The following is an 18,809-nucleotide window of genomic DNA, read 5'->3' on the forward strand; positions in this document are numbered from 1 at the left end:
ACCAAATATAGTCCAGTTGTAAAAAGACATGAGCTCTATGAAGTTTACCCTAAAATTAGAAGAAAGAAAAGGTTCGATTTTCTATAGAAGCCCCACTTGCCTTCTCATCTCCCTGGGCCACCTGGGAGTGCAGGAGGGGTACCTTTCTCCTAATCTGTTCTTCCTCATAGCCTCTGCTTCCAGCCTGTCAATTCACAGGAACTGTTAAAAACCTTGACATTTCCAATTTCCCTTCTTTTTCCATTGTCTAAGAGCTGCTATGCCCCAAGCCACAGAAAGTTCCTATCACAACCCTCCAGCCTCAAAGAGGTAACATTGCCCCCAGACCAATGCCTGGCTTCTTAGCCCTTGTCTTGGTCTTCTGCTGGATGGTCCTGGCCTTCCCCACCCATACTGCCTCTGTCCTGCGAATCCATCACTCTGAAGCTGTAAGTCAGCACCTCTGGCTAATTAAATGCGGCATCTCTCAGAGGAATGTCTGAGAGATGTGTTCTTTCTGCTTCTGATGCCTGATATTTTAAAAATAATGTCATTTATAAAAATAATGTCTTTACAAACCTCTCTGGGCTAACTTCTGTTTAGAAGTCCTAGAACTCGGCTCTAACACCCTCCAGATCTCCAGGTACTACCTGGTTACACTTTCTGTCCTCCTTTCATTGCTGATAAATAAGCTTTCTCTTCTTTAACTTGCAGAACATTTTTTCCCCATTTTTTTCTCCTGAGCTTCCACATTCTCAGTTCCATGACAACACACCACCAACCCCTTTTCCAGTCCTTAGAACAGAAGTCCTCTTCCTCCTCCTGCCCGCCATGCCCAGCAGGGAGTAAAAACACAGACTGAAACTGTCCCCTCTCCCACCCCTGCTTTTCTCCATCAGCATTCTCAACTCCACAGGAGCGCCCAGGAAAACTCCCAGCCCACTTTGAAATATAGTCTTCCTTCAGGTCACAACATTTGCTGATATTTTATAAATAAAACTTTCTCTTCCTGGTACTTGGTAAACTGAATGAACAAGTTGTTGTTTAGTTGCTAAGTTGTGACTGACTCTTTTGTGACCCCCTGGACTGTAGCCGGCCAGGCTCCTCTGTCCATGGGATTCTCTAGGCAAGAATACTGGAGTAGACTTCCATTTCCTTCTCCAGGGGAATTTCCTGACCCAGGAATCGAACCTGTGTCTCCTACATTGCCAGGTGGATTCTTTACAACTGAGCCACCAAGGAAGCCCGAATGAAATAAAATATACTCATAAAATATAGAGGGAACTTGTAACTGCCAGCATTCACTAAACAGTCTGCCTGCAGTGCGGGAGACCCTGGTTTGATCCTTGGGTTGGGAAGATCCCCTGGAGGAGGAAATGGCAACCGACTCCAGTATTCTTCCCTGGAGAATTCCATAGACAGGGGAGCCTGGTAGGCTACCATCGTTGGGGTTGCAAAGAGTCAGACACAGCTGAGCGACTAACCCTTTCTCTTCTCACGTTGTTCTAAAGGGTTTACGAATGCTGCACTATTGGCATTAGTAGATACATCTGCTTTAAAGACTCAGTTTTATCACAAGCTTCAAAACAGAGTCAGGAATGGTGTACAAGTTATGGTCCCTACCTCATGATTTTTTTTGGTTTTCCAAAGCCTAATTTTTTTTTTTTCCTAGATCTGGGTACATGAGTGATTCTTTATCCTGTGAAGGTAGCATTTTATCTCTGCGTGGGTCCCTAATTCCTATTTATTCATGAAATTTAGAAAAAAGGAGCTCAAGAAGAATGTTATTCAACTTGAAACAAAATTTTTACTGAGAAAATAAGGCTTGAAGCAGAAGAAATCCCAGCTGGCCTATTTCCATTATCTAATTAAGAAGGTAAATCAAGGGAGTTACCATGCTTCCTGAGCTACTAGGGAAGCCCTCCAGTGCAGGGAGCATGGGTCTGATGTCTGGTTGGGGAACTAAGATTCCACATACTGCATAATATGGCCAAAAAAAGGGGGGAGGAGTGGATCAGTATATGATTGTTTGCTGATTTGATTAATTTGGAAAGTGAAAGCGAAGTTGCTCAGTTGTGTCTGATTCTTTGAGACCCCATGGGCTGTAGCCTACCAGGCTCCTCCATCCATGGAATTTTCCAGGCAAGAGTACTGGAGTGGGTTGCCATTTCCTTCTCCAGGGTATCTTCCTGACCCAGGGATCGAACCCAGGTCTCTCGCATTGCAGGCAGACGCTTTACCTTCTGAGCTACCAGGGAAGCCCCAGATTAATTTGGGGAGTGATCAGTTACATTTATGGTATTCAATGTCTCAGTCTATAATAATGCATGTATGTATATACGGCTCTTTTATTTATTTATTTATTTTATATGGCTCTTTTAAAAGACAGAATCTCTAGTGTCCCCAGTTCTACTGGAACCAACACTTCTATGCTGTCCTATGAGACCCAGGATAGTTTCTCCTTTAGGGGTCCCAGAGTGTGGCATGTCTACCGCTAGAGGTGCCTGAGATGACTTTGGGAGGTATGTGAACACATTTTAAAATTTCAAATGGTTTCCAGTATTTATTTTACAATAGATTACTTTTCTTTAGCTACAGTGGATCATTTTTCTACTGATATTAATATAAAAAAAACGTAGTTTGTGAGTCTACAGGTACTATTGCTTAGGATGAGATTAAGGTGTCACTAATAGATACAAAGATAAATATTAAAAGCTACAATAAAAAGCACACGAATATGACAGAAACCAGGAAGGCAGTACAAGGTGACCCAGGTTGAGAAGACCCTGCTGTCTTGTGCTTCCTGAAACACTATGAGTTCAGAAATGTGACACCTGACCCTCATCCATCCTTCTTCTTGCAATATTCCAAACAGCCAAGGTAAGTTAATTTAGTGGCTGGCTCTCTGTGTTCCCCGTTTCCTGCATAGATGGTGCAGCAAAGCAGAATCCACACACCGAACTAATTGTGCTGCATTTAGGTATCAGAGACGACACCAGGGATTTATAGTTTGGTGGCCATTGATTTCACTTGGGTTTATTTTACTTTTGAGAAAGACGAAGAAGGAGGTAGTAATCTCTTCCCCAGGAGCCCCAAACAGCTGATTCGGGGTCACAGGACTTGCTGGCCTGGAGGCATTTCAATACCACGCTCAGGCCCTCGCAGAGCAAATCCCATGACTCCACGGGACTGCCCACACTTACTGTTGTGCCAGAATGCCCCTGTGAATGATATGCTGGAGTGAGTAGGTCCTGCAAAACTCTTCATATTTTATAGGAATTTTATGGGAAAAAGGTGCTCGATTTTGGTGGATTTAGTTTAGTTTAACAATTGTCATTTATTTATTGAAGTAAAACCTTTTCCAGAAAGGATATGAGATGACTTACAAAAATACACATAATAAGATTAAAACTTTATAAACAAGTAAGTGAGGAAACCAAAGCAAAAGGAAAGTGAGAAAGTGAGAGCAGGAAAAAAAAAAATGGAGCCAAGAGTGAGATCTGTCACCAAAATGTATTGAGAACAGGCTCTGCAGTTGCTAACGGTGGTGGTGGAGTGGCCTCTTGGCTTCCTCACAGCAAGACAGTGAATCAGTAACGAGTGATGAGCCCATGGTGACCCTGATTTTTTTTCCTAAAAGGAGAACACAAACAAGCAGCTGCTCAGGTCAAGGCTAAGCATACCATGTGCTGAGATCAGCGGAGTTTCTAGTGGACACGTGATGCCTTCCATAAAATCCCCAGTAACGCCCCTAGGATGCACCACAGTGGCTTCACAGGGCCATTTACTACCAGGTTCTTAAGCAGAGGTGGCCAGTTGATTTTTGATAAATATCTGAAGGCAGTTCAGTAGAGATAGGACAGTCTTTGAACAAATGGTGTTAAAACAATTAGATATTTACATGCAAATGATGAACTTTGATCATCATATAAAAACTATCACATCACATCATATAAAAACTAACTCAAATAGATCACATTTTCATTTTAATTTGATAGCTTTATTGAGGCATAATAAATAGTATATTGCTCATACTTACGTTTGCAGTTACATAACTTTGACACACACACACACACACCCCCTAGGAAAAATGGAACAGCTGCTGAGGGAAGGCAGACTATCATCAAAGGTTCAGTTGCAGAGAACAAAGTCCACTCTAACAGAAAAATCCACTCTAGTTTACACAGAAAAACATATTTCAAGGTATTAAAATGACGTATGGGATCGTTACAAGGGCAAACAATATAGGCTCTATACTGAGCTTCTAGGAACAGCTCTCAGTCTCATGACCATAGTTGCCACAGTCAGCAAGCTGCCTCTGACTAAACTAGGAAGCCACCCAAACTTCCGCTGGCCTCAGAGCTGTGCCTCTTCTGCTGGGCTTCTCATTAGTAAATAGATGGCATGTGTCCTGCCTCTCCTCACATCAGTTCCAAATTCAAGTCTTGCATCTGATTGTAGAAACCTAACTGACATCTCGAAATTTAGCTTCAAGAAAGTCTGGGAAATGCAGTTTTTAGCTTTCTAGCTTCTGCAGTATGGGAAGGCACTTTAGAAGGAGCTTGGGATAGACATTGAACAAGCAAATCCACAATATCCATCATGCTGTGAAAGCAGTTGGTTTGAGGGGGAAAATAAGGAGTTCAGTTTTGTACATGATAACTTTAAAGTATCTTTTAGATATACTAGTAGAGATGTATAGTAGGAAGTGGAAAAAAATGCAGCATGAGGTAGTGGTACAAGCACAGATTCTGGATTTGGGTTCAGTCTGGGTCTTGAACCCAGTCTGCTTGGGTTCATATCATACCTCTATCATTTATTGAGCTTCCCTCATGTAAAGAATCCACCTGCAATGCAGGAGACCCTGGTTAGGCTCCTGAGTCGGGAAGATTCTCTGGAGAAGGGATAGGCTCTCACTCCAGTATTCTTGGGCTTCCCTGGTGGCTTAGACGGTAAAGAATTTGCCTGCAACATGGGAGACCTGGGTTCGATCCCTGGCTTGGGAAGATCCCTTGGAGAAGGGAAAGGCTAACCACTCTAGTATTCTTGCCTGAATAATTCCACGGACAAAGGAGCCTGGCAGGCTACAGTCCTTGGGGTCGCAAAGAGTTGGACACAACTGAGCGACTTTTGCTTACTTATATTAGCTGTGTGACATTGGAAAAATTACTTGACCTCCTGTGCCTCAATTTTATCACCTACAAAGTGGGAGTAGTAATAGCATTTGCCTAAGTAAGGTTGTTATGACAGCCTAAATGAGTTAAGGTTTGTAAAGTATTGTTTAAAACAGTACCTGTCACAGAAAGTGTATGTGTTTGCTAAAGTACTAACTACCATTGTTTTAATTAATAATACATTTGGCCCTCCATATCCATGAATTCTGGGAGATAATGAATTTGTGCTGTTTTAAGCCACTAAGTTGGAGTTGTTATACAGCAGCAGATAACTACAGTGGGCTAAGTATGAAGTGATATTAAGGAATTAATAAGTTAGAACTGTTACAATTTGGAGTTACAAAAAACATTCTTTTTACCCTGGGGTGCTACCTGCCTGCCTCTCCCAGGGAGCCTTAGCCCCGTGTTGGGCCCAATGACGCCACCTGGGTGGTCTGTGCTGACCGAGGCAGCCTAGTCTGTTGCCAAACGTACCTGTTCTGTCCAGCCCCAGGTCCTGGTGGCTTCTACCCTTGCCTGCAAACTCTTAGTTTTGTATGTTCCACTAACCCAGGTAGGGGTGATGGGGGCGGGGCAGGTGGAGGGCAGAGGTGTCAGGCTTCAGCTGCCTCTTAGGGCAGAACACTAACCCAGCCGTGGCTGGCTTACAGTGCTGGCCCCAATAAAAGCAATTTCAACCTTGAAAAAAAGTATTCTTTTTAATAACACATTTGGAAATAAGCAGGAAGTATCTGGGATTTATTTTAAAATAATGGTAAAGAAATAAATAGTTCAAAATACATGAAGAAAATACACTGAAATGTTAGCAATCAGTAGATCCAGGTGATGGATGTAGAGCGAGTCTTTCTGCTTTTAGGTATGTCTGATAATTTCCATATTAAAATGTAAATATATATACATATAGATAGGTGTGTATAAAGAAAGAATTCCATCTTAAAGCCCCTTTCCCTCCTCTTCCTCCTGCCTCTCCTGCTCCTCTTCCTTGTTCGTGTTGATGTTCCTAATTGTTCCTTTCATTTGTCTCACAAAGGTATCCCTTTAGGGCCAGCTGTATTTCTGAAAGATGTACCTAGCACAGCATGTTTTTATAATCTCCTCTTAAAAGTTGGATTAAGCCTTCAAAGCCCAGCTCTGTGCATCCTAGACTCCAGTGTGAGCCACCCAGGGGGACCTCCTCTCAGCAGGTCTGGTTGAGCCCTGGGGGGCTGAAATGTCGTTGAATAATGGCCCTTATTCGCTGCCTTTCAGGGGGCCTGGTATGCTCTCCTGGTGCCAACCCCAGCTGTCTTTTTCACCATTCTGAGCTCTCCTCCACCACCTCAGCCGAGCCTTAATTCTTTCTCAGAAACCCAGTTCCTTAGGCAGAAGCCACGTGTTCCGCTCAGGCCCCATCTGACAGCTGTGGCCCCCAGCCTGGCCCCACAGACATTCAGTGTTCCTTTCACAGGCCGTGGCGTGTTCCTGCCAGAAAAGTCCACTTCCTTTACGCGTCTCTTTTTCATGGTGTCGCTCTTTGTGGCCTTGAGTGTCATGCCAATTCCTTGCACACTTGATGAAAGGATTTGGGGGCAGAAAACTTGAATCAATGGGGTCTTTTTATTTCTGAACATCAGTAAACAGCACGAATCAGTTCAATGAGTTCAGACTCAGTTATTTCCATGCTTGCTGCAGTCTCTCTACCCAGCATTAAATCCCACTGAAAATGCCTCTTGTTATCTCCGGCTAATGAAGAATGTCACTCTTTTTTCTTGGTTTGAACACACTCCAAAACATTGGCCTGAAAGATCAGTTTAACACTGGACAGCTCTGAATACAAAAATCTTTAACTTTCCCTTTTCTTCAGCTCACTGACATTATTCTAATCGTTTTCTTTTCTCTTCATTATATTCTGCTCACTGACAGTATTTTCATCTGTTTGGTTATACAAAATGCAATCATTTGTTTTTGAGACTAATGAAGGCATGCCAAGATCCTTTCCACTGATTAAGTTACAAATAATATAATTAGAGATGAAAAGGTTTGTTAACCAGTTAATTTGTCATAGTTGTACCTCCATCAAAACCACTCCTCACCTATGTCATTCTCAACATCCAAATTCAGGAATAACACTTCACAGTATATTTAGTGGCACCAGCCAAGAATATGGCTCTCAATATTTTTTATTTAAAAATAAGTGGTGGCATATGAGTTTACTGAGAAATAAAACCACAGAAATAAATATTCCTGAAAGATTTTAAGGCAAAAAAAATCTATATATTGCTCCCTGTAATACTGAATGCCCCCATATTTTGAAAATATTCAACCTTTTATAGTTAAACTAGTAATACCACTCAAGCAGAAATTGAGTGGTACCAATGATATAGCTTTATCAGGTACTTTCAATATCTAGTGAAGACTTCAGCCCTGTAAGAGGGTTCAGTGGCCGAGTCCAGAATCAGACTGCAGATGTCCAACTCTCAGTTCCAGTACTTACTGTGTGACCTTGGGCAAATTACCTCACCTCTCTGTGCCTCAGTGCCTTCATCTGAAAAATCAGAACAATGAGAGTATTCTCTTACCACCTCATCTTGGCAGGTTATTGTGAAGAAAGTAAAACTGTATTGTCCAATATACGGAAAATAATCATTGTCATTGCCATTGTCATCATTCTGGATGGAGGCCAATTAACTCTCTAATCTAGCCTCACAACTCTGCCGAAATGGTCTTCCTACAGCCCTGCTCTCATCCTTTCTCACACTTGCCCACGCTTGACAAAACCTCTGGCATTTTTTCACTCATCAAGTAATCTGCCACTCCCCCTCAGAGGAATTTTCCTTTCTGTGGCAGGATAAGTCTGCAGGCTCTCCCTCAGAAGGCAGGAATGATCAGGAAACCCCAGGTCACAACATGAAACAGATCTGGTGTTTCACGATCCTCATTAACTTAAGCTAGATGAAGAGTTGAGCTAATTTTATTCCTCTGTTTGAAGCACATTCTCATTAGTCTACACAGAAGTCTATTCCCTTGTTTTATATTTTACTTACTCTCCTACTCACTCTCCTCCCTCCCATTCCACTGCCCACCCCCGACCCCAGCGTTCTGGGTTGAAGGTGACTCTCTGTTTCGGGCTTTGTGAAAAGGCTGTGTGACAGTGGTGAATGCACATGTTATATGTGTGTTACATGTCACGTTGCCCCTTCAATCTTCAGGTCCACGCTGCTGTGAGGACTTCTAGGCTTCTCTTCTCCCTACTGCCTGGTATCCTAGAACACCCATCTATACATCTGACTCTCCTAGTCCCCAGGTGGCAGACACAAGTTGCCTCCAGCAAACCAGGTTAAAGAGGGCTTCTCAGAAGATGGTCCTAGGAAGTCATGCTACTACATGAATGAAAGTAAAATTGGATCCCCACCTACCACTACGTCCCAGGTAAACTCTAGATTGATTAAAGACCAGTATCTGAAAGCTGAAACAATGGGATTAATAGAAGTAAGTGTGGGTGAATATCTCAGTGACCTGGGGGAGTAGAGAACTTCTTAAACTAAACCTCAAAAGCATGAAGGTCCTTGAATACTTTTTCCTTACCTTGGTTTTCCAGTCCTCCCCGACTCTTAATCTGCCTTTCTCAATTGCCAAGAGATCATCTTTTGTTTAAAAGTAAAAGTAGTACAATAAAACTTTCAACTCTCCCTTCCTGTGAATAGTCTTTTTTTCAAGGCTTTTCCTTTGTCCAGAACAGGGGTCAGTAACTGTGGGCCCATGAACCAAGTCTGGCCTATCTCACAGTTGGTACAGCATGCTAAACAAGATTTTTAATTTTTAAATGGTTGAGGGGAAAAACAGAAGAAGAATATTTTGTGACACTTGAACAACCTATGAAATGTCAGTGTCCATAAATAAAGTCCTGTTGGAACCCAGTCAAACTTGCCCCTTTCCATCTCATCTACACCTGCTTTTTCACTAGCTGCAGAGCTCAGTAGTTGTGACAGAGACTATACAACTCACAAAGCCTGAAGTATTGACTCTCTGGCTCTTCATCTGCCAACTAGATTGCAGGCCCCTTAAGGATAGAAGTCATATCCAATAGATCTTTTATTTCCCTGATGTCTTAGCACAGAGCCTTGAGGTAACCAGTGCTATTTAACACCTAGTGCTATTTATAACACCGAGGGCTATTTTTGACTTCAAGTAACAGAATATCCTATTGATAGGGTTTTTTATTCTAATGTAACAAGGGAGCCAGAGATAAGACTGGCATCGATTCAACAGCTCAAGCTCTCTTGCCCTGTCCTCTCAGGGTTGCAAGAGAATAGAGACAGCTCCTCAGAGAGTTTCTTCACGTGACCATGTTCAAAGGCAGAAAACTGGCAGCAACGTGGGTAAAGAAATGACCCAGTATACCCTCCTCTTTTAAGAGAAGAAAGTATTCTCTGAGATGCCCCATCCCTGAGACTTGTGCCTTTGGTATTAGCCAGAAGTGGATCATGTGACCACTTAGGCTAGGGGCTGGACCCCTGCCCCCTTCAGAGCTAGAGCTCTCCACCCAAAACTCAAGTGGCATCAGAAAATGAGGAATAAGTGACAATGACTACTGGCTGCCTAGCAGTTAACTAATGATGAGGCTGATCTTTGAACTTGGAAAGGCAGCCCAGAAATTTGAACTATTTTTGTCTGAGTGGAACCAAGCAGTAGCTTGATTCCAACCCTCCCTACCATTGATAACTCATTTTAAAAGAAAATAACTTTTCTAAGTTGTATCAAATGGTTTTTAAACTGTAGAAGCACTTAAGTTAGCTGAGTCGCTTTTACAAGTTCTGCATGGTCCTTTCTATTGAAATTTAGTGGTCCACAGTCAGGACCCTTCTATAACTGCACAGAGTCACATGGAGTGAGGTCATAAACCGAATGGCATCCCACAGCTTGCCCTCTTCTAATCAGAACTCTTACATGCATAACAGCTGGTCCACCAGGATCACAGGGGTGCTGTTTTGCAATGGTTAAACAGAAGGATAGTAGTGGCTTTCAACCAAAGCATGCTGTTGCATGTAGGAAAGAAGGGCCAGGATGTGAACACACAGGTTCCAAGGAGACACAAAGGCGGTGTTCAGCATGTGATCCAGGCCCCCGGAGTCAGAACCCCTGGCTCTGGGAGCGTGCCCCAACAGGTGGCCCCTTTGATTCTCCAGCCTCACAGGTTTCACGTTCTGTTTATGAACCTCTGCACACTCAATTGAGCGAATGAAGGCACACTCAAACGAGGACAAGCAATAACAAGCAAAGTAATATAACTTTTAAACCTGGAAATCTCGAAATGCCAACTCTGTAAAGAGAATGTTATGATGTGGTGGGTTTTATATATTAAAAAAAAAATTTTTTTGGCTGCTCTGCTTGCTGCATGTCAATGTTTCCAACTTTTTTTCCAGTCTGACTTTGTGGGATCTGTCCCCCTACTCTTGTCCCATCCTATTCCAACAGTCACACCTGCCTGTAAGACCCAGTCATGAACATAAATGAGCCAATTTACTCAGTCGTCCCCCACAGAAACTTGGGGGGGCGGGGGGCAGTGGTGAGAAATTACAAATTTGTACATAGCAAAAAAACATTGTTTCACAAAGGCAACTTCCTTGGCCAGTTCAACGCATAGCCTTGACTCTGTAGATAAATGTTTCCAATGTCAGAAATTGGCCAAAAGAAAAACAGCAAAACATATTTAAAAATTTCAACTCTAAAGCACTGAATCCTGCCACGAACCACAGTCTATCCAAACTTCTCCAAGAAATTCAAATATGGCTATGGAGTTGCTTTCTCTGCTTCAAGTCAAACATTACACTTTTTATGACCTGTTATTATTGGCCCCCAACACACATACACACATTCGTATTGGCCCCCAACACACATACACACACTCAAAAACTGTAATAGAAGTTTTGCTCTGGTAAGTGAATGAAAAGAAAGGGGATTCTTCAGAGTTGATGTCAGCTTCCAGGTGTATCCCTTACCCTGGGTCCCTGGGAAAAGCAGGGGATGAGGCCCATGGTGCTGGGACCTAAAGCTGAGTCTGCTCATAGATGTCAGCTCAGGAGCAGAGCGTGCAGCTTGGCACACTCTTCACTGAACTGGGTTTCTTTTGCATTTCTGTGTTTAGTTCAAGGTATTGAGCAAAACCTTTGTATCATTTTCAGTCATTTCATGTAAAGGATTAGTGAATATATACCATTTAGCTCTAAAGCTACATAAGCTTTAGAATTGACATTATTAATAAAAGAAAGGTAAGTAAATGTGCGAGAAAGTTATTGTCCAAACCCACTGAACTAAGAAAATGCTGAAGGTAAAGAGAGCAAGTTGGTCAGATGGTACAGCACCCAGTTCTATAACGCTGTGATCTGTGTTTGGAAGGAAATTCTGAACAGAAGATGCATGATAAGTCATGTCATAGTTTTACATTATTCTCTGCCCTTTCCTGATGCTAATTCACACACCACTGAATTTGATAATTCAGTGTCCCTGTTGTCCCAGGAAAGATGGATATGAGTGAACCACACCTAATGAAGTCAACCCTTCATCTGTCTGATTTCTTTGCAGAGACCATCACCAAAAGAGAGAGAGAGCAAGTTGGAATGTAGCCTCCTTATAAGAACTGATTTGTTCTTACAAGAGAAAGTGCGTGAGATGAGGTTTGTTTCATTCCATTTATGTAAATGTCTTCAATGGAACCACATTCTAAACATTTTCAGAATTTTCCCATATATACTTAAATCAGAAGCTTGCCACTTTTTATGTGAAGGAAGCTTCAGTTTGTTTTATAAATTTCATGTGAGAACTGGTAATAGCCCTCTTTTACTGGCATAAAGTCTCCAAACCTAAATCAACAAGAGTGGTCCAGAGCCTGCTCTGTGCCTTGTCCTTTGCTAAGTGTTTGTACACTTACTTTTCAGTAATAGCCTTTTCAATTTAATGAATAGAAAGTTCAAAAGTTATTGGAAGATGTGATACAATAAAAAGGAAGTAATGTTACTTACACATTACTCAAAATGTAGAGTACTTAACAGAGTATGGCAAGGCTGTATATTGTCACTCTGTTTATTTCACTTATATGCAAAATACTGGGCTGGATTAATCACAAGCTGGAATCTAGATTGCCAGGAGAAATATCAACAACCTCAGATATGCAGATGATACCACTCTCGTGTTGAAAAGCAAAGAGGAACTAAAGAGCCTCTTTAGGCTCTAAAGGCTCTTTATCCTCTTTATGAGGATAAAAGAGGCGAGTGAAAAAGCTGGCTTAAAACTCAACATTCAAAAAACTAAGATCATGGCATCCAGTCCCATCACTTCATGGCAAGTAAAAGGGGAAAAAGTGGAAGCAGTGACAGATTTCCTTTTCTTGGGCTCCAAAATCACTGCAGATGGTGATTGTAGCCATGAAATTAGAAGACGCTTGCTCCTTGAAAGGAAGGAGCAAACCTAGACAGCATATTAAGAAGCAAAGACATCACTTTGCCAACAAAGGTCTGTGTAGTCAAAACTATGGTCTTTCTGGTAGTCACGTATGGATGTGAGAGTTGGACCATGATGAAGACTGAGCGCTGAAGAACTGATGCTTTTGAACTGTGCTGGAGATTACTCTTGAGAGTCCTTTGACAGCAAGGAGATCAAACCCGTCAATCCTATGGGATTGGCCACCTGATGCAAAGAACTGACTCACTGGAAAAACCTTGATGCTGGGGAAGATTGAAAGCAAAACGAGAAGAGGGTGGCAGAAGATGAGAAGGTTGGATGGCATCACCAATTCAATGGACATGAACTTGGGTGACCTCTGGGAGATGGTGAGGGATAGGGAGGCCTGGTGTGCTACAGTCCAAGGGGTCAGAAAGAGTTAGACATGACTGAATGACTGGACAACAACAACAACTCAAAATGCAGAGCCTGAATCTAAGCAGGAGGAAGCATGAGATAACTCCCAAAATGAGGGGCATTCTATAGAACACTGGCCAATATTCAAAAATATTAATGTCTTGAAAGATAAAATACTAAAGAGGCACAAGAACTAAACACAATGCAGCCATGATCTTGGACTGTATCCAAAGTCAGGAGGAGGGGGCAGGGGTTGCTGTTGGGATAGGAAGAAAAATTTGAAAATAAACTAGGGATTAGATAGTAGTAGTACACTGATGTTAAACTTCCTGATTTTAACAACTGCATTGTACTTATGTTAACAGAATGCCTTATCCTTAGGAAGTATCAGTTGAAGAAAATAAGAATGAAGGAGCGTGGTGTCTGCAAGTTTGGTTCATAGAAAACAATAGGTATGTATGTATATATACAGAAATAGATGTAAACTAGATAGTGTGCAAAGTTGGCAAAATGTGAAAAATGGTAAATCTGGATAAAGATTATACAGGAGTTCTCATACTGTTCTTGTAACTCTCCTATATGTTTGAATTATTTCAAAATAACCTTGAAGTTGAGAAGGTTATGGGAACATACCTTACACTTCTGAAATCAGGTGCCTTGAGAGAGTTCCCTGAACTTCACCTTTACCTTTAGCAAGGCACTGATGACTAAGTTGAGATGAAAAAGTTTCACAACCAAGTTTTGCAAGACTTATTTCCACTTTGAAAAACAATGATGGAGATGTGCAGTCGGGTGTGGGGAGTGGTCATTAAATCAATTATGTGTAATGGGAACTCGACCTCTGTTTCCTCTTCTTTATCTCCATTCCTGGGAAATCAGAGAAAAACATATCAGATGTGCATTAAAACATCCTCCCTATTACACTCCCTTTCCATCAAAATCAGGCTCCGCCCTCTGCCCTGGCTACAGGGTTAGCACATCGCCCTCACAGCTTGCAGACCTCAGCTGCCATCGGGCCATGACCCCCACCCGCAACTTGGTCTGCCTGGAGCAGCATAAGCCCCAGGTCACTCTGCCCCGCCACCATGGAAGCTCTTCCTGTCCCTCTGAAGCTGCTCTGGGTGACACACCAGCCACTGGCACGTGTGGCCAGTGGGCACTTGCAATGTGCCGGTCTAAACTGACACATGCTGTGAGTATAAAATACACACTGGACTTCAAAGACTTCACGTGAAAAAATACATGCCAATCATATATACAATGTCTCAGTAATAGTTTTACACGTTGATTACATGCTTGAGTGATGTTTTAGAGAGATTGAGTCAAATGAAGCATAGCATTAAAAGAATTTCAGTTGTTTCACTTTATGTTTTTTAACGTGGCTGCCAGGAAAATTTAACGTTACATTCTTGACTCATGTTTGTCCCGGTCAGTGCTACCCAGATGGAACTGAGCAGCCCCTTTCTTCATGTCCTTCCTGTGCACCTCGACACATTTCTGCTGTAGCATCTGCACGTGCTCCTTCACCTGGCTGCTGCCTCCAGCAGGACTGCAAGCCCCCAGAATGGTGCCCTTTTATCCTTGGTTTGTCACTTTGTGCCTGGAACACCTCACAAAGGGTGTTAATCATTTATGTTCATTTATTCTTTTTGTAATCGGAGTGAAAGTCTCATAATATTAACCATTCTAAAGTGAGCAATTTACTTCTAGGACATTCACAATGTTGTGCAACCACCACCACTGATTATAGAACATCTTCGTCAGCCCCAAAGAAACTGAGTATCCGTTAGCAGTCATTTCCCATTCCGTCTTCCCCACAGTCTCTGGCAACTGCTAATCTGCTCTCATGGTGAACTTGCCTATTCTGGGTATTTCATCTAATAGAATCATACAATATGTGATCGTTTTGTCTGGTTTATTTCACAGCATATTGTTTTCCAGGTTTATCCACATTATAGCATGCATCTGTACTTCATTCCTTTTTTTTTTTTTTCGTCTCACCTTGTGACTGGCAGGATCTTAGTTTCCTGACCAGAGATCAAATTTGTGCTCCCTGCATTGGGAGTGCAGAGTCTTAGCCCTGGACTGCCATGGAAATCCCCATTCCTTTTTTTTTTTTTTTAAATGTTCCTCCTTCTATTCATATTTTTCTCTCCCACCTCCCTGTGCCTCCTCTATGCTTATCCAACGTAATTCATCACTCAAGAACTAAATCAAGTCATACTTTTTTCATAAAGATTTCTACATCCTTCATCTTCCCTGAACGCCTTTAGTTCTATCTACATTACTTAATGTAAATGCCACACACAAGTGATGTGTAGGATTGGTTTTTAAATAATCCAGCAGGTATCAGGGTGGAGAGAGGGATGAATGAGACCAGGTTGGCCATATATTGATGATCACTGGAGCAAGGGATGGGTACATGGAGGCTGATAATGTCTTTCTCTCTATATTGTGTATGTTTGAAAGTTTCCAGAATAAAAATTTTCAAATGGTGTTTCATACTATTACCTGTTCTATGAGTCTTATCCTCCTCATGAGATCTTCTGCTCCTTTGTGGTCAGAGATTGTCATTCATGCCTTGGTTGATGATGGATGCCATAGAAAAGCAGACCTCCACTGGTGCTTGCCGAAATGAATTTTGTCTGAGGTGTTAAAAAGTTTCATTGAGAAAAAGCCGAATTCTGACATGAGAATATAGATCTAAGAGGCTATTCCAACTTCCGTTTCCTGGCCTTTCTTCTACAGTTAAAATCCCTTTTGATTTTTGCTCTAACTTCTTTCTTGGGCTTATAATGGATTTCCAGTGAACGAGCACAATGCACTTGCTCCAGTGTTCTGAGACATTTCTGGATAATCCATAATAATCAAAAACCTGGAAGCCAGGTTTCCATTCAGATTTATGTTTTGTCCCCTGTTTCCCTCTGCATAGAGCCCGTTCTAGTTCTCCCTTCTGTCCCAGAGATCTACCAGCACCAAAGGTGGGGAAGAAAGGTGCCCATCCATCATTGCTTCCACATCCACACGTTAAACTGTCATGTCTTACTCTCCTTCTACACTAATAATTCGGAGAAAGTACTTTGATAACAGAACTAAGACTCAGTATGATAACCCACAGTTTTCTACACCTTCCACTCTTTGTAATTTCAAATGGGCAACTCTGTAAGAAGAGCCGTGTCAACAAATGTTTGTAGCCAGCGCCCCAGGAAGAAACTGCTTTATCGGAATCTAGTGTCTAGTTCCTTCAGATAGAAAAAACAGGCTGAAAATACAACAGCCATTGCAGCTTTATGATGGCAGAGGTGGCCAGAGAATGATGCACTGACCTTTTCTCCCCTTTCCCTGAAAAGTGAGGGAAAATATTTTTGTGGAAGAGTAATTTCAAAGCTTAGCAAACCTAGAAACAAGGGGGTTTAATTACTTATTCATGCAGGGAGCACCCGGACAGGAGAGGCCAAGGAACTGGACACGAAACAGAAGCCTGTGACTCATTTGTTAATGCTTAAATCTGAAAACTGTGACTCTGATTATGCAAGCATGCATGCTCAGTCGATTCAGTTGTGTCCGACTCTTTGTGACCTTGTGGACCGTAGCTGGCCAGGCTCCTCGGTCGATGAGATTTTCCTGGCAAGAATACTGGAGTGGGGTTCCATACCCTCCTCCAAGGGATCTTCTCAACCCAGGGATAGAACCCATGTCTCCTACATCACCTGTATTGCAGGTGTATTTTTTACTGCTGAGCCACTGGGGAAGTCCATGACTCTGATTATAAAACACGTTAAAAAGCCCACATTAGGACAAAGTAGTCACATGAGCTTTCTCTCCCTCTGAACAGATTCCTTTATCTTCAGTTTATTCTTGCCTTTGTGCTCTGCCAAATAACAAAGACTTTGTTTCAACAAGTCTCCTAATATTTGAGAGTTATTTCCCATCACTGTTCTTATCACATGCTCTTCTTATGAATAGAATTTTTGCTAAATCACGTGCTGGATAACTGTGATAGGCAGAATAATGCCCACTCACCCCTCTACCCAAGATATCCACAGAGCTTCCCTGGTAGCTCAGTGGTAAAGAATCTGCCTGCCAATGCAGGAGATGCGGGTTCAATCCCTGGGTCAGGAAGATCACCTGGAGAAGGAAATGACAACCCACTCCAGTACTCTTGCCTGGAAAATTTCATGGACAGAGGAGCCTGGCAGGCTGCAGCCCGTGGGGGTCACAAAAGAGTCAGACATGGGACTTAGAGACTAAACAAGAACAAATGATACCCATACCCTAATCTGGGAATCTGTTAAGTTGTTCTGTGGTAAGAGAGAATTAAAGGCAGCAGATGGAATTAAGGCTGCTGATTGCTTCAAGTCAACTGACTTTAAGACAAAGAAAGTAATCTGGATTATCCAGGGGATCCCAATGTAATTACAAGTGAGAGAGGGAGGAAGGAGAATCAGTGTTGGAGTGACTGGGTGTGAGAAAGACTTGCCCAACCATGGCTGGCTTTGAAGATGAAAGTGAACCAGAGCCACCAGATACAGGGAGGCCTCTAGAAGCTGGAAAAGGCAAGGAAACAGAGGATTCACGGGAGCTTCCCTGCTGCTGTTTGGACCTAGTGAGACCCATTTCAGACTGCTGACCTCCAGAACATAAGGTAATAAATTTGCGTAGTTTCAAGCTTCCGAGTTTCTGTGGGTTTTGCAAACAGAGGCAATAGGGAACTAATCCAACCTCTAGCTGTTTATGAGAGCTGGGGAGAAAGGGGCTTTCTTTTTCATTTTCTTGCTCAAAAACACTAGTTTGAACTAAAAATTCCTAAAATCAAAGGGAACTCCCCTACTGCCTGCTGTGACTGATGCCTGGGTGTGGTTGCTGCCCGCCACTCCCAACGGCCCCCTTTGGGTGACTGCCCCATCATCCCCACTCAGGGGCTGCTCCTCAGGTCAGGACTGCGGGCCACCCGAGGGGTGTCAGGCCAGGCTGCTGAGAGGGCATTTTGGATGTGCTCGAAAGTTGACTATTACTTTTCTCTACAGCCTTACCTGAAGGATAATCATGTCAGTAATACCGAGTAATTGAGATGCTGCCCTCTTTGAAATAACTATTTCAAATCTTTTCCACAGTTTAATTTTATTTTTCAAGGAAAAAAAAAAAAAACAGGCTTGAAGATACTTCTTATCCAAAAACGTCCAGTATCTGAGTCCTACAAAGTAAACTATACACTTTCACCTGTTGATGATCAAGGCACTGATCATCCACTGTGTAGTGCTTTGAAATTAAGCACTTCTGTGCCTTGGCCTCCGTCCCGCTGCCTGTCTGTTGCCCTGGTTGTTGCCATTGCTGTTGATAGGATAGGGAAGGAGGGAAGACGTAAAAGAGGACTTGATCGCTGTGTCTGTCACCCTAAATGAGATTTGGTTACAGAACAGTCGGACAGTGTTCTTAGAGACAGTAAGAGCTAATCTGACCAAAAATAGAAGCCAGAACTAATTGTAAGCAACAGAAGGAAATCATACTTTTCAAAAATCAATAGTAAGTTTCCCCTAAACTGAAAAGCTTTTTATAATTATAAAAGTCACTCATGTTTTCTGTAAAAAGCAAACAGAACTATGTAGATTATTCACATTACTTTAAACTAACAGCCATTTCCATCATTCACTTATTCATCAGTATTTGAAATCGGTTTTCTTTCAGTTGTGCATATGTTCCCTTCCCTGTTTTTCCACTTCACAGTTGGTTCAGAGGCGGTAAAATCAGCTCTGAAGAGCTGTGTGTGGCCTAAGGGTAGGGAGTTTCACAGACTATTTTTTTTTTTTTTTTGGTTTATTTTTT

The sequence above is a fragment of the Bison bison genome, unplaced genomic scaffold (genome assembly GCF_000754665.1).
Source record: "Bison bison bison isolate TAMUID 2011002044 unplaced genomic scaffold, Bison_UMD1.0 scf7180017864109, whole genome shotgun sequence".
Taxonomy (NCBI): domain Eukaryota; kingdom Metazoa; phylum Chordata; class Mammalia; order Artiodactyla; family Bovidae; genus Bison; species Bison bison.